The following is a 12,950-nucleotide window of genomic DNA, read 5'->3' on the forward strand; positions in this document are numbered from 1 at the left end:
ATATTATCATTGAATGTTTTAGAGTGAGCGATGAAATGCATAAACTACAGTACCGTTGTTTTATTGAAGACGGAGACTCGAGTGTTTAATACAAATTGAAACAGAACATCTCATAAGGTCCTCTAATTGAAAAAGAAGAGTGTGCAAACCATGTTATGAAAAACTACACTTTGCATCTATATAATCTAGTGAAAATGAAGAAAGATGCACATGTAAAATTTCTTAAAAGAGAGATTATTCAAAGACTTACAAAATACCTTCGTGGGACAATAAAAAAAAATTATAAGAGGAGTATACAGCCGATAATTAAAAAAGTTTGCTCGGCAAAGGCCCCGATCTTGTCTTTGGAAATCATACAAAGTGCAATGAATTCCCCAAGAAAGTCAGCTACCTAATAGCCTTATAGAGGATCGTTGGTACAGCATGCCAGCACAGGTTATCCAGGATGAGAGAGATGGGATGGAAAATGTATGCAAGAAAGCAGATTTCCTCCTTTGCGATGTAACAACGAACCTTATCGAAAATTACATGTCAGTAGCTCCCAAGTTTTCGGAGACAAGCAAATTATAAGGTCAAAGCGAGGGTCATATGGTGCCCGAATTGGTGGCGCAAGCTTGTCCTACGCACTTGGTCCAAAGTGGCATGCCTATACACGAAAAAAAACATTTCATCACAGCCATACGATTGGTTTTGATTTATGATTGGTTTTGAGCTTAATATCTAAGCCGATGCTCTGCAGACAGAAATCTTTGACAAGGTCTTTCGTTCGAGCTGCATCAATTATGGTTTTGTTTTCTGGAATATTGTGGACAGTCTTAACCTCTATTAGTGTCCCATCTGGTAAAATCCCGTCTTATGAAGTAACAAGAAACTGGTGTGTCGAGTGAACCAAAAGACCAATATCCTCACCTTTCCTAATTTGCGCGCCAATTTTCTCTTCGTGTGCTCTTAAAGCAACAGGTTCAAACCAAATACCTTTCAGCATGGCAGTTGAGCAGTAACCAAAACCTCTATTTCTGATATCTTTCGTTTTTTTTGTCCGGCTATTTCAAACTTAGCACCAATCTTTCGAAAAAAAAACGGCAAAAACATGGCCCTGGTTAAATCAAACTTCGCACAAATCTTTCGAAACAAATACGGAAAAATGCGGTCCACACTTTTTCTTAATTCCTTATCCTTTTTCAAAATCCTTATCATTTTGTCTATGACAAAATAAAAAAATTATATTGAAACAAGTTGAAGCACATGCTACAGTGCTGCACCTGATGAAATAGTGCAAAAAAGGTCTTTCGTGCTAAAGTTAGATAAATGTGTGCCCCTAATCTAACTCTACTTTTACCTTTCTTGCTTACCCTTGGTTCATCCTTCTCCACTTTCATGGAAAAATAACCATATTGCGTGATTTGCCAAAATCCATCTGTTTTTAGCTGCAGGTTTATGCGTTATAATGTTTAAACAGCCGTGAACTCTTTTTATTTTTCTTCTAGAACTTAATATAGCTTATTCCTTTGGATACACTGGTCTATGCTAGTAACAAACACAATTCGAAGACATGCAATATCTTTGGTTTATAATAGCATAAAAATATCTGGTACAGTTGCAATAAATAATTCAAATATAATACTATAATTAAATTAAGGCTTGAAAAAAACGTGAGAATGGGGTTAACTACAAATACGACAAATCAAAATGTTTTTTTTTATTGTTAAAGTAAAATACAAAAAAAAAAAAGAAAGGCACTTAGATCCATAAGGCACTAAGGGATTTAAGACTCCAAGGAGCCTAGGATAATATCTACATTGACTAGATCAGTTGTTTGGTCAGTTTCTTCAACTTCACAAACCTCATAAATATCACTATTGAAAAGCAGCATACGTCAAGCGTCGAGCAACAAGAGCCATATGCTGAAAGCCACAGCCTGAACACAAGTATTGAGCTCGACATGGGCAAGAGCATGCGGTTTCGGAGCTTGCTCTTAACGACATTCATGATTGAAAAGGACCGTTCTACTATCGTATTGCTAATTTGCAAACTTAACAGGGTCAATGCCCACCTGGCTAACTCCACGAATGGGAGATGCCCCAACAGCATCAAGATAATGAAGTACAGCTATCCAGAACTGAGAAGAGTCTTTGGGCATTTTACCTCCACACACAAATGACCAATTAACGTCCAACAGTTTACTCTATTGGTGTTTTAAGTAACTGAGATCAGTGATTGCAACAATTCTCAATGGCAGGTCTCCAAATTGGGGTTGAAACTGAGACAAGCAAATCACATGGGATAAAAACTTCAGTTTTAGGAACGAATGCAGAGCAGGAGGCATTTGTTTAAGCACCGCTTTAGTCACAGTTTTCAGGATTACCGAACATCGTATTTTGATCTCGCTCTTCTTTGTGTCTGAAAGTTTAGATTTTGCCTGTTCAATCAGGAACTCTTGTCCGTAATCAACTTGATCTGGCGGCATATAATTGATTTCGAAGTCCATGTTAACTGTGATAGACACTCCAGATGAGCAGAGTATCCTGCTCAGGAGACTTAGTTTCAAACCCTGCAGCTCTTCAAAAAGACGAAATTGGTCAGCGTTTGTTCAGAGTTAGGATAGGAAAACAAAACTTTTAGTGATGAATCCAGGGCTAAAAATATCCTCTAGGAAGCTATTGCCATTTTATTATGTTCTTCTATTGCCCTTCTGATTTCTACGCCCTTCTGACTATTGCCCTTCTGATTTCTACGTCTTGGAATTTTGACAAAACGACATTATACCTTAATTTTGAGTTTCTTTTTCTCTGGTTTTAGTTTGAAAATGCAATTCCTGTCATTAGAGTAGAATTTTAAGCCATATCAAGGGTTTCTCCTAAATTAAGGAAATGTATTTTCAGATCTGTGAAACTTCACAAATTTGGATTGAGCAAAGTTGTAAGACTGAACACACTTTTCTTTTACTTTATTTTAAGCAGAAGATCTATTCTGCAAGGTTTCACTTTTATAAAACAAAGATTTTTTAAAGGCCATCAAAAGTCTGCCATCTATAAGGAAAAGGAGTAGAGATGGGTTGGCTACTTCAAAATATCTTCCCATGACTTCCCATGGATGGGTTATTCTGTAAACCCATCCCAGAAAGTTGCATTTTCATAACCTAACTTCTTGCCAAGATAGCAAAAAGTAGCTTGTCTAGAATTTTATTATATATAATTCAGACTACATATTTGCACATTATGGGGGGGGGGGTTAAGTATAGTAAACTTGCAGTTAAAAAGTATTAATTACAACAGTCTAGAGATGGACAGGTAGAGAAGGAAACATGTTAAGAGAACAATTCATAATATGCAGAATAATTATAGCTAACACATATCGCATGCATCCCAGCTATACTTTACCTCTAACTCCCTCCCCTAATTTGCAAATATATAGCCCCATTTATATATTTCCAACTCATTCTGCCACCCATCCCTTGATTTTTTGGTTCTTGTGTTGTCACAGCTGATTAAATTTACTGGTACTCTGGACGAATTTCAGTTATGTATTTGCACATTAAGGGGAAGGGCCTGGGGGTAATGTATAGCAGGGCTACAAGCAAGATATAAGCAACAATTATTTCTGTATATTATCAAGTATGAATTGTTTTCTGAACATGTTTCCTTCTCTAGGTATGTACCATTACAACTAGGCTAATCTGCATTGAAATTTGTGCAGTAAAAATTCTGCAAGCTCTTGGACGAAAAATGGAAGGTTTACTGAACAGCTGAAATTTGGAATGTTCCCTGAATCAACACCCTCCGGAATTTTTTCTCTTTCTCAATGAGAGCTAGTCCTGCATCTGATACCGAATCCCTCGTATCATCTGTAGATTCATTGGCAATTGAACTTTCCCTTGGAAGAAAGGACCTGAAATACGAAAAGTAAGTTTGTAGTCGAAGCAGGCAGTGAGAAAAAAAAGTATTTTTAAAAGAAATTAATTAAGACATGTTTATTCCGGTAAATCATATTTAAAGGAGTACCACTCTAGCTAAACTTTTTGGCGCGCAAAATATATTTAGAATAGTATACTTATCAAGAATCATTTATGTGTACAAAAGAGAAAGGGGGGGGGGCTGAAAAAGTAACTAAGTTCTTGAGTGAATCTAGTTGACTTCTGTTGTTACAATCATGGTTGTCAATTGCGTTCTTGTCAAATTTTATTTGTTCATATCAGGGATAATGCCGTGCGTCATTTGTTACTTTTCTGACTGGGATCAGGCACTCTGAACATTAAGTCTGATTAAAAATAAATATTTCTATAATATAACACAGAAGTAAAGTAGAGCACCTTTGCAACCGCTTCCAATGCAAAACCTACCTGAGGCAAAAAATAAGAAAAATAACGAAGATAACCATTCTCCCAGTAAAATTATTAATTTTTTTTATCTAGGTCTGCTGAATTGTAAGTATAGTTCCCTCTTGTTCAGCGCCAGACTGAACCGCCGGTCTTCCTGCCACCTGATAGGTCTGTCCTCAATAATAATAGCACTTGACCCTTCGGATAAAAACAAAAAAAGTTTGAGGAAAAAGTTGAAAAACCTAATATTAAACAGAATATACAGATTCAGCATAAAAACTCAACTTTTTATGTGTCTATTGTTATAAAAATTCTACTCTTTAGAGCTTCGATTACTATTGAGCCGAATCGCTCTATTTTTCAGGTCCATTCATCCTCTCCCACTCTCTTCGCTTACTTTTTGCCCTCTTTACCCGTTTCAAGCATGATTATGTTTAGGAAAATGATTTTGTCGTTTTGTAATTTACACACTTTGCTACCCATTGACTATACGTTGCGTACCACCCAAATAAGCCTAATTTACCCTTGAATTAGTTGTTGGTTAGTTCCTTCCATTACAGGCTGCTCATTGCAAAATGAGTACTCCTATCTTCTCCCCTACAATTTTTTTTTAATTTAAGTAATGGTACCCTCATTGTTTTAATGCAATACATTGGCGAAACTAGGTCAGGACAGGGAGGGGGGCAGCGCTTGAATTTTTTATTTTTGTACTTCTGGGGTTTACCTTTCCCCCTCCCTCCCAGATTGTGAGGTCTAAGGCTGATATTGATCAAATACTACACAATGTTCTTAATCCAAACGAAAAATAACCCCTTCCCCCTTCCGATTAAAAACTGCTTCCATGGATAATTTCACCATGATGAATTTTTCCCATGAATATTTTTCTCTCCCATGGAAAAATATTCCAGACAGTTCTGACCCAGCTGAAAATTTTTCAGGACATTATCCCCACAACGCCTCCACGTGTAAAATAGAGTCTAAAAGCAAAAAGTAAGACAAATAAAACCATTTTCATGTAGGAACGTATAGTTTTTGCTTTTTTATTTACGCCATAGTTGCCCCCATTGTTTTGATCAAATACATTGTCAGTTTTAGGCCTTGATAGGAGGGGGGCAGTACATGTATTTTACATTTTTAAACTAGTTTGTTGTACCCCTCCCCCTTGATTATGAGGCCTAAAACCGCTACTTATCAAATGCAAAACAAAACTCTTAATCCAAACAATCATATTACGTATAAATTATTGCACTTACTGCACTTGTTTTAGATTAAGCCATCCTTTGTTGATCTTTTTTCTCGTAGTCATTTTTATGTGATTCTCTTAGCAGTCAAACTCAAATTAAAAATGTGTTTGACTCGTCTTAGCCTCGAGTATATTTCCAGCCCGGGGTGTAAAGTGAGGTTATGTAGAACAGCAGAAATGAAGTAAAAATTTAATTTGTTTTATAAATAGATATAAAATTAACGACTCGGATTAAAAAAAAAGAACTAAATAAAAAAAGAACTACAATTTGAAGTTGGTTTCGACTTCATCACTTTTATACATGCCCAACAAGAGTCTAAATTGTGAAAACTTAAAAATAATGGTGAAGGAATAAATTTTAAAAATGGAATTTTCAATTAATTTATTTTTTTTTTGTTTATGGTACTTTCGATTTTTCAAATTTTCCATTTTTTAAGCTCCAGATTTTTTTTTCAAAAAAGCCATCAAGTTTCACTTTAGATTTTTCTTCTCTTTTCTGGGAATTAAATAAGAAAAAGTAGCCAAATTTAAAATACTTTTTCAAAGATCCCTTGTGGAAAAATTTATTTTGCTGAAATGTCGGGTCAGAGAGCAAAATCTGTTTTCATAGCCTAGGAAAATTAACATTGCAACGGATTTAGGGAGTTTAAAATTAATGTCTTTTAGGCAATGGGAACAACAATGGAGACTGTTTCTTAAGACAGGCAAATTTCAATTCAGTTTTAAAGCCGGATTTCAAGAAAATTTGATGCCAATTTTGAATGTTCCGTAGCCAAGATTAAGGTAATTGGTTTTGGTAATTCTCTCATCTGTTTTTGAAAACTTTATAGAAGAGAATTAAAAAGATTTTGAGTTTTTGGCCCTTGCTTACCTGTTATTCATCGGAGTTTCATTTGCTGAATTATTTTATTTCGTTTATTATGATGATTGCAAAACTAGATAATTGAAGGTCTTTAGACATGCATATTCTTGAGATTAACTAATGTGTATTAACTTTACGTTGGAAATTGTACTTGAGGAGGGAGGGAGGGAGTTGAAAGTATAAGAAACAGGCTGTCATTACCCACAGCTCATAATAATTAAGCTTTGCGGAAGGAGAACAAAATGACGATTGTTTTAGGGTGAAAATGTTGATGTTTGGCCAAGAGTATGGGTTACATAATGCAGTGGAAACTGGCGCTAATGTCGACAAAAAACTGTTAACGCCATTACCGTAGAAAGGGGTAACTTTGAACGTCAGGGGTAACTTTGAACAAAATCAGTAACAAACATTAAGCGCTCTCTATCGCACGACGGTACAATTGCTCGTTCGAACTTATTACTAGATTATTGCTAGATGGCGTCTGAATCAGTTGGTAGTTCTTGAAACCAGCATCTGACAAAATCTTATCTTGTGAATTGCAAGAAAATTTGAGCAGTTAAGAAAATTGAAAAAGTGCTAAAAGTAAGTTACCCTTTTTTACTTAGATAAACTAAACTAGGACTTTCATTTTGACATTTTTCTATAGCTGAGGAGCCGAATGGTTAGGTTTTCTGGTAAAAATCTCTTCCTAATTCCATATGTTCAATATGGCGGCAGTGTTCAATGTTTCCCGCAAGTATTTTGTTTTTTCGGGGTAACTTTGATCATTTGTTCAAAGTTAGCCTTGTCTTTCTAGAATATGGATTTCAATGTTCTGTGCTGGCCAATTGTTAAAATTTGCGTTGAATTGGTGTAATAATACTTTATTTTTAACCGACTCTTAAGCAAAGCAAGTGGAGTAAGTTACACTAAAAAGATTACAGCAAAAGAGTGTGCTCTGCTATTCAGACCTTTAGGAAACCATTGTGAATCTGTTGATCCCAGGAAAACACAAATCAAGTTTGGCTTTTAAACATGGTTTTAACTACTGATTACATTTTCGACCACTTCCTAATTCTTTCAGGCCTACTTTTGTTTCTTCTTTGATGGAAGTCCGTTAGCAATCAATGGGAGTGGTGGGGTAAATCTCATCAACCAAAATTGAAGTTTCTGTATTACTTTGCTCTAATAGAGCTTTCATGAATAATTTGAAACAGTCGTCTTTCACAGCTTGCTGTGCAAAGACGGCTGACAATTGTAGATAAAAATTGGTGGGATTTTCCCCGTCTCTTTTGGAAAAACCTGGAAGTGTAAAATTATTTGAGTTGTACATATTATTCCTTTGAAAATTTTGGTTTTATTTCCTTCTGGTTTCATCGTTGCCAAATACCCCTCCAGAATTATGAATGAAACAAAGGGAGCAATATCCCTAATGATATGTGGAAATGCAGAAGGCGAATTGCTTCCACCATTTGTGTCCTATAAAGCTGAGGGTATGTTTAGCTCATGGCGTACAGGAGGCCCTAAAAGAGCTTGGTATGCTGTATCTAAGTCCGGATGGTTTGAGAGCGAAGTTTTTGAAGAGTGGTTTATGTCGTTGGTACTCCCTCACCTGAAGAAGAGAGCAGGAGTGAAAGTTTTGTTGGGTGACTATCTGTCCCACTTTTCCGCCAAAGTGTTGAAAGTCTGCAGAGAAAACAACATTTGCTTTGTATGCCTCCCCCCAAACACTACAGATATACTGCAACCAATGGATGTTGCTTTTTTCGCTCCAATGAAAAGAGCATGAAGTAAGATGCTTGATGATTACAAAATAGACAACCCAAACGAAACTACGGTAAGAAAAGATAATTTTCTCCAGCTTTTAAAGCTACTCCTGGAAATTCTAGCCCCAAATGGAAAAGCAAATCTTAAAAATGGCTTTGTCAAGTGCTTGTAACGCTCCAGAATTCTCCAGGACCAACCACTTTTGACCCAGCCTACTCCGCACAAGGTTGCGAACAACGTCAGAAAAGTTTTATTGGATGTCCTGCAAGCCCGCAGATTAAAAAAATCTGTGAGGAACGTCACGTACAAACGTCTTAGCGTCGCACCAGGGAAAAGTATTGGAGACGCAGAGGATTCAAGTCATTCAAGTTGTGAGTCCGACATGACTGACGTCCGAACAGGATGCGAGAGCAAGTCTGAAATGGAAGTTGATGAGTCGGCGAGCGCTGGGCTCTCTATGCTGTCGAGCGGGGCAGTAGCCACAGTGGGTTCAAACTACCCACCAACCTCCGTGTATGGACATTGGTTCATCGCGAAGTTCTTCATGGGCCGTATTTACAAGTATTTTATAGTTTTGGAGGTAGATGCTCCTTCCTCTTACGGCTAGCTAAACTTGATCTGCCAGCGAAAATACAAGAACGGATCCTTCTATTTTCCCAGGGTGAAAGACTCAAAATCAATCCATCCTGACCAGGTACAGGGAGATCTTCCAGCCCCCCGACTCACTCACGGCGCAAGATTTGTATTTTATCATGACTTTGGTCAGCTGACACTGCACTAATTTGGCTCTCTTTTGCCTTTTTATTTTAGAAGTAATGTTTTCTCCCAATAAACGAGTTTTTTTTTAACTGGAATTCTTACGCCAGAAGAACTCATCAACTGTTCAAAGTTACCTGTTGAAGTGTTTTGAGTGTTCAAAGTTAAACACCTCGTGAGGTATTATTGAACACCATTTTTAGATAGGTGTAGCTCTAACAACATGAAGACTAGCAGTTTGGGACAGTTGCCATTCGGTGCAGAGTGACGTATTCCCAAACGCCAAAAATAGTTTTGAGTAAATACTAGTTTAAAAAAATATCGCAAAAAAACCTCAATTTTTCACGATTTTTAGTTCAAAGTAACCCCGTTCCATGGTATCGCGTTTGGCGACACTTCACATCTTTCGAATGTAATAATAAGAACAATTAATTTCATTGTTGCAATTGGTAAAATTAAGGTAAATAATATCTGATCTCAGTTCCTAAAAAAAAATTAAGATTTTTTTTTGGTAAGAATTTCTCTTAATAAAAAAATGGCAGGTTCAGATTTATGAAAATGACTCAGGAATCAATAATCAACTAACAGAAACACCAACCAGGCGTTGAATGCATGATAATTGAAAACAACAACGGATCTGCTTCGCAACTGTACTTTGCTCTTTTATTTGTGACTTGCTAACAGTTTAATACGACTTTTATGGGGGCATAGTAAGATCTATGATATGGACACAGACATCTATGTTTGATATACTACGAAGAAAACGTCAAGCAAAAAAACAACCAACAGCTCATAAATATCAAGTTTATTAGACGGACAGGGTTTTAAGGGTGTCAGAGAAATTTACGTCTGCTGTTGCAGATAATGGGCCTTTGTAACTTGAGCCCTGACTGAGTTTTTTATTAATGTTCAATTATTCTGGGCTTGGTCTGTTTCGGTAGGCGTTTTCGGGCTGAACCTTTTCTTTTATTTATCTGTTATGGGCTGCCTCCCTATGGTAACATAATATTTGTAGATATGACTATATAATGAGTCTGAGGTAGTAGGCTTGAGATTGTCTTTGCAAGAATATCACTGTTGATAAAAAGACATCGCCAAGTGCTGAAAACCATGGAGTGATCAAGATGTGCTCAAGATTGCAGAAAGCCTCCATTCAACAGGAGGTCCCAGGGACTTCTTGCTGTTTAGTTCTAAGCCGCCTTATACGCTTTAGTGTAGATCTGAGATGTGCAAATCTAGTTTTATTTGATAACCTAGACTTGCACACAATGCCCGTCACAGACTTTTACCCGATAAGCTCTCACACTTTTTCACTCCTTTCTCCTCTGTGAGTTTTGCTCCTCTTTTAATTCTGTTTCTATGATTTTATTTTTTTGTTCCCTTTTGTTTTATATTATCGTCTTTATTTTTACCTTTTCTTTTCTATATACTTGCTCTGTCTCTATGTTTGTCTGTTTGTTTTTTCATTTTTTTTGTTTGCTTCCTTTGTTTTGTTTTTTGGCTCAGAAAAGCTTTGCTTTGGAGTCAAAGCTAATTATATGATTCTTTTTATAAATATAAATAAAAAAACAGGAAAACATGGCTAAAATTAGTGATAGATAAAGGGTTAAAGAGAAAGGAGCAGAACATTTTGAGAAAGTCCTAAACTCTCTTAAAGCTACTGGAAATACTAGAAAAAAATATGAAAAACTTTGTGACACGTTCGAAGTGAAGGAATATTTATTTTGTGAGGAAGAATTAGAGTTGGCAAAACGTGGATTAAAAATAACTGCACCTCAGGTACTATTAATGTGTTAAATGAGTTTTTTAAGTACAAGGTTTCTGAAGTTTGACGATTACAAAAAGAATTCATTGAACAAACTAGAACAAACTAGAACTAGAACAAATTATAAGGAAGGTAATCAGAGTGAGTATTGTAATTACACGGGGACCAACTTGGTTTCTGTAGGAATCAAATTACTTATAATGATGCAATTGGGACTTAAAGAGGCCGTACATACAGTTTTAAGAGAAGAACAGTGTTGCTTTGGGTTGGGGAGAGATTTTGTCAATCAAATTTTATTCTTAGATTATTACTTGAGAAGCTCTTGAGTCACAAGACCTATGATATCTGATGTCCTAATTCCAAAACCCAGTCCTTACTGTTTTAAATTAGTAAAATTGTTTTTTCCTTCCGTCAAGAACTGAAGCTCTTGCTAAAAAAAAGTGATTGGCTAAAGCGAAGGTCCTATACTTGTATAGGGTACTAGATAATTATATTTAAATGTTTTGTGCTAGATAAGCTGATGAAATTGTCGTGGTTAAAGGTAGGTAATCAGGTTAGTTGGGTATTTTGCTGTAAATTAGTAGTTAAGCATGGTCGCGTTTTATCCCGATATTTATGGGTGATTTTGATAGACTTTGTCCTAAAAAATGCGGCAAAGGCTATGAGAGACGATGTGACGAAATGGGAAAGAGAGTATCCTAGATAAATTAAAGCAAATTAACTGATTTCTTGGTATTTGGTTCAATCTTAAGAAAACTTAGTCACTTGGACTGGGAAAAAGTAAAGTTGAAGAGGTGATGTTGGGTAAGAAAAAAATTTAGCTTTACTCACCTTGGCAGCTTTATTAGTATAGATGGCGGATGCTGCGTAAGCAAAACAAATCAATTATGATTTCCTTGAACACTCCCCTCTTGAATTAATTAACTTCAGCTGCTTGGTTTTAGGCTGTGAATCCCAACACACTGAAATATAACTTGCGGGGGTATATACAGGGTACAACTCTGTTTAACTGGTAGAACTTTACTTCAGCCACTTTTTAGTGGAGCCCTAGCTGCCCTGATAATGTCGATTTTTGTATTTTCATGAGCCAGCTGCGACAGTTTAATTTACATAAATTATGTACTTTTTCAGTTGCGGATAGTCTCACCGTATTATGAAAGAAGTGCAACTTGGAAAAAAAAAAGCAAAACAGCGTCTAAAGAAGTAAGTCCGAAATAGCAGTTGGATGTTGTATAGGAGAGAAAAAGAGACTCAGTAACACCCATTATAACACCAGTCCCTTATGGCGAATTAGGACAAAAGGTAGTATACATAGATTGAGACAACTTTTTTGTATTATCTCATGGATAATCATAGAGGAATATTGGGTGTCTTAAATATAAAAAGGGTATGAGCTTTAGCTGAAAGATCATTAAACGTGCTCGACTGGCTGTCTGTCTGTTATTGAAGTACTTCTAACAGCTCTAAGCCGCACTAACAGCTCTTGCAATACTAAACCGCCTGAGTTTAACACAGCTGCGCATGCTCCTCCTCCATCCCAATCTATTCAAAGCATCCCTCTTTACAACTTCCCAGGAACTTCCCATTTCACTTAAATATTTCTTCACTATATCCTCCAACCATAACTGCGGAATACCTGCTTTCCATCTACCGCTAGACAAATTGCTGAAAAGGGCGATTTTTTGCAATCTGTCATTCTTCATCCACAGAACGTGCTTTAGCCATCTCAACCTTTCTCTCATTATAGCCCTAGAAGGAGGGTGGGGGGGGGTTATCCCCCACACTTATTGGAGAGCTTATTGTTCATTCATTTTGCCGTCATGATCATCTAGGATGCTTCAATCATCACCATCATTATTTAAGTCTTGGGGACCTTTAATTCCCCATTTGATTCCCTGCTCTCACATTACCTTGATGTGCTCCTTAGGACAAAGTCCATCAACATAATCCGTATAAATTGTGATAGAGCTTAACCCTGCTTTTCTCCTGATTTGAGGACGGGCAACCGCCCTCATAAGTAATCATTTTTGTTTATTGTAAGTTTTAATATTGTTCCTTTTTTCAGTGGAAAACATTTTTTATATTTAATTTCTCATGTTTTTTTTTAAATAGTTCTGGGAAATCCAGATAGATGTCCGATTTGTTTGTGGATGACCATGACTTGTAGCAATATTCCTTTTAATCACGAAAAAAAGTTGTAATTGAGATAATTTAACACTAAACTAAAAAACTGGGAAATTGAAACTGAAATCGAAATCAC

At 36.4% G+C, this 12,950-nt stretch overlaps 1 long non-coding RNA gene across 1 annotated transcript; it reads left to right on the forward strand.

Annotated features, from left to right (window-relative positions):
- Positions 1 to 3,783: 3,783 nt before the first annotated feature.
- On the forward strand, positions 3,784 to 12,400 carry LOC148955999 (uncharacterized). Its single transcript, XR_016142140.1, has 3 exons — positions 3,784 to 3,902; positions 6,228 to 6,344; positions 11,822 to 12,400. It is a non-coding gene; the product is annotated as an uncharacterized LOC148955999 (long non-coding RNA).
- Positions 12,401 to 12,950: the final 550 nt, after the last annotated feature.

This window comes from Artemia sp. Qi Xiang Cuo, chromosome 1 (genome assembly GCF_049724085.1).
Source record: "Artemia sp. Qi Xiang Cuo chromosome 1, ASM4972408v1, whole genome shotgun sequence".
NCBI classification, from domain to species: domain Eukaryota; kingdom Metazoa; phylum Arthropoda; class Branchiopoda; order Anostraca; family Artemiidae; genus Artemia; species Artemia sp. Qi Xiang Cuo.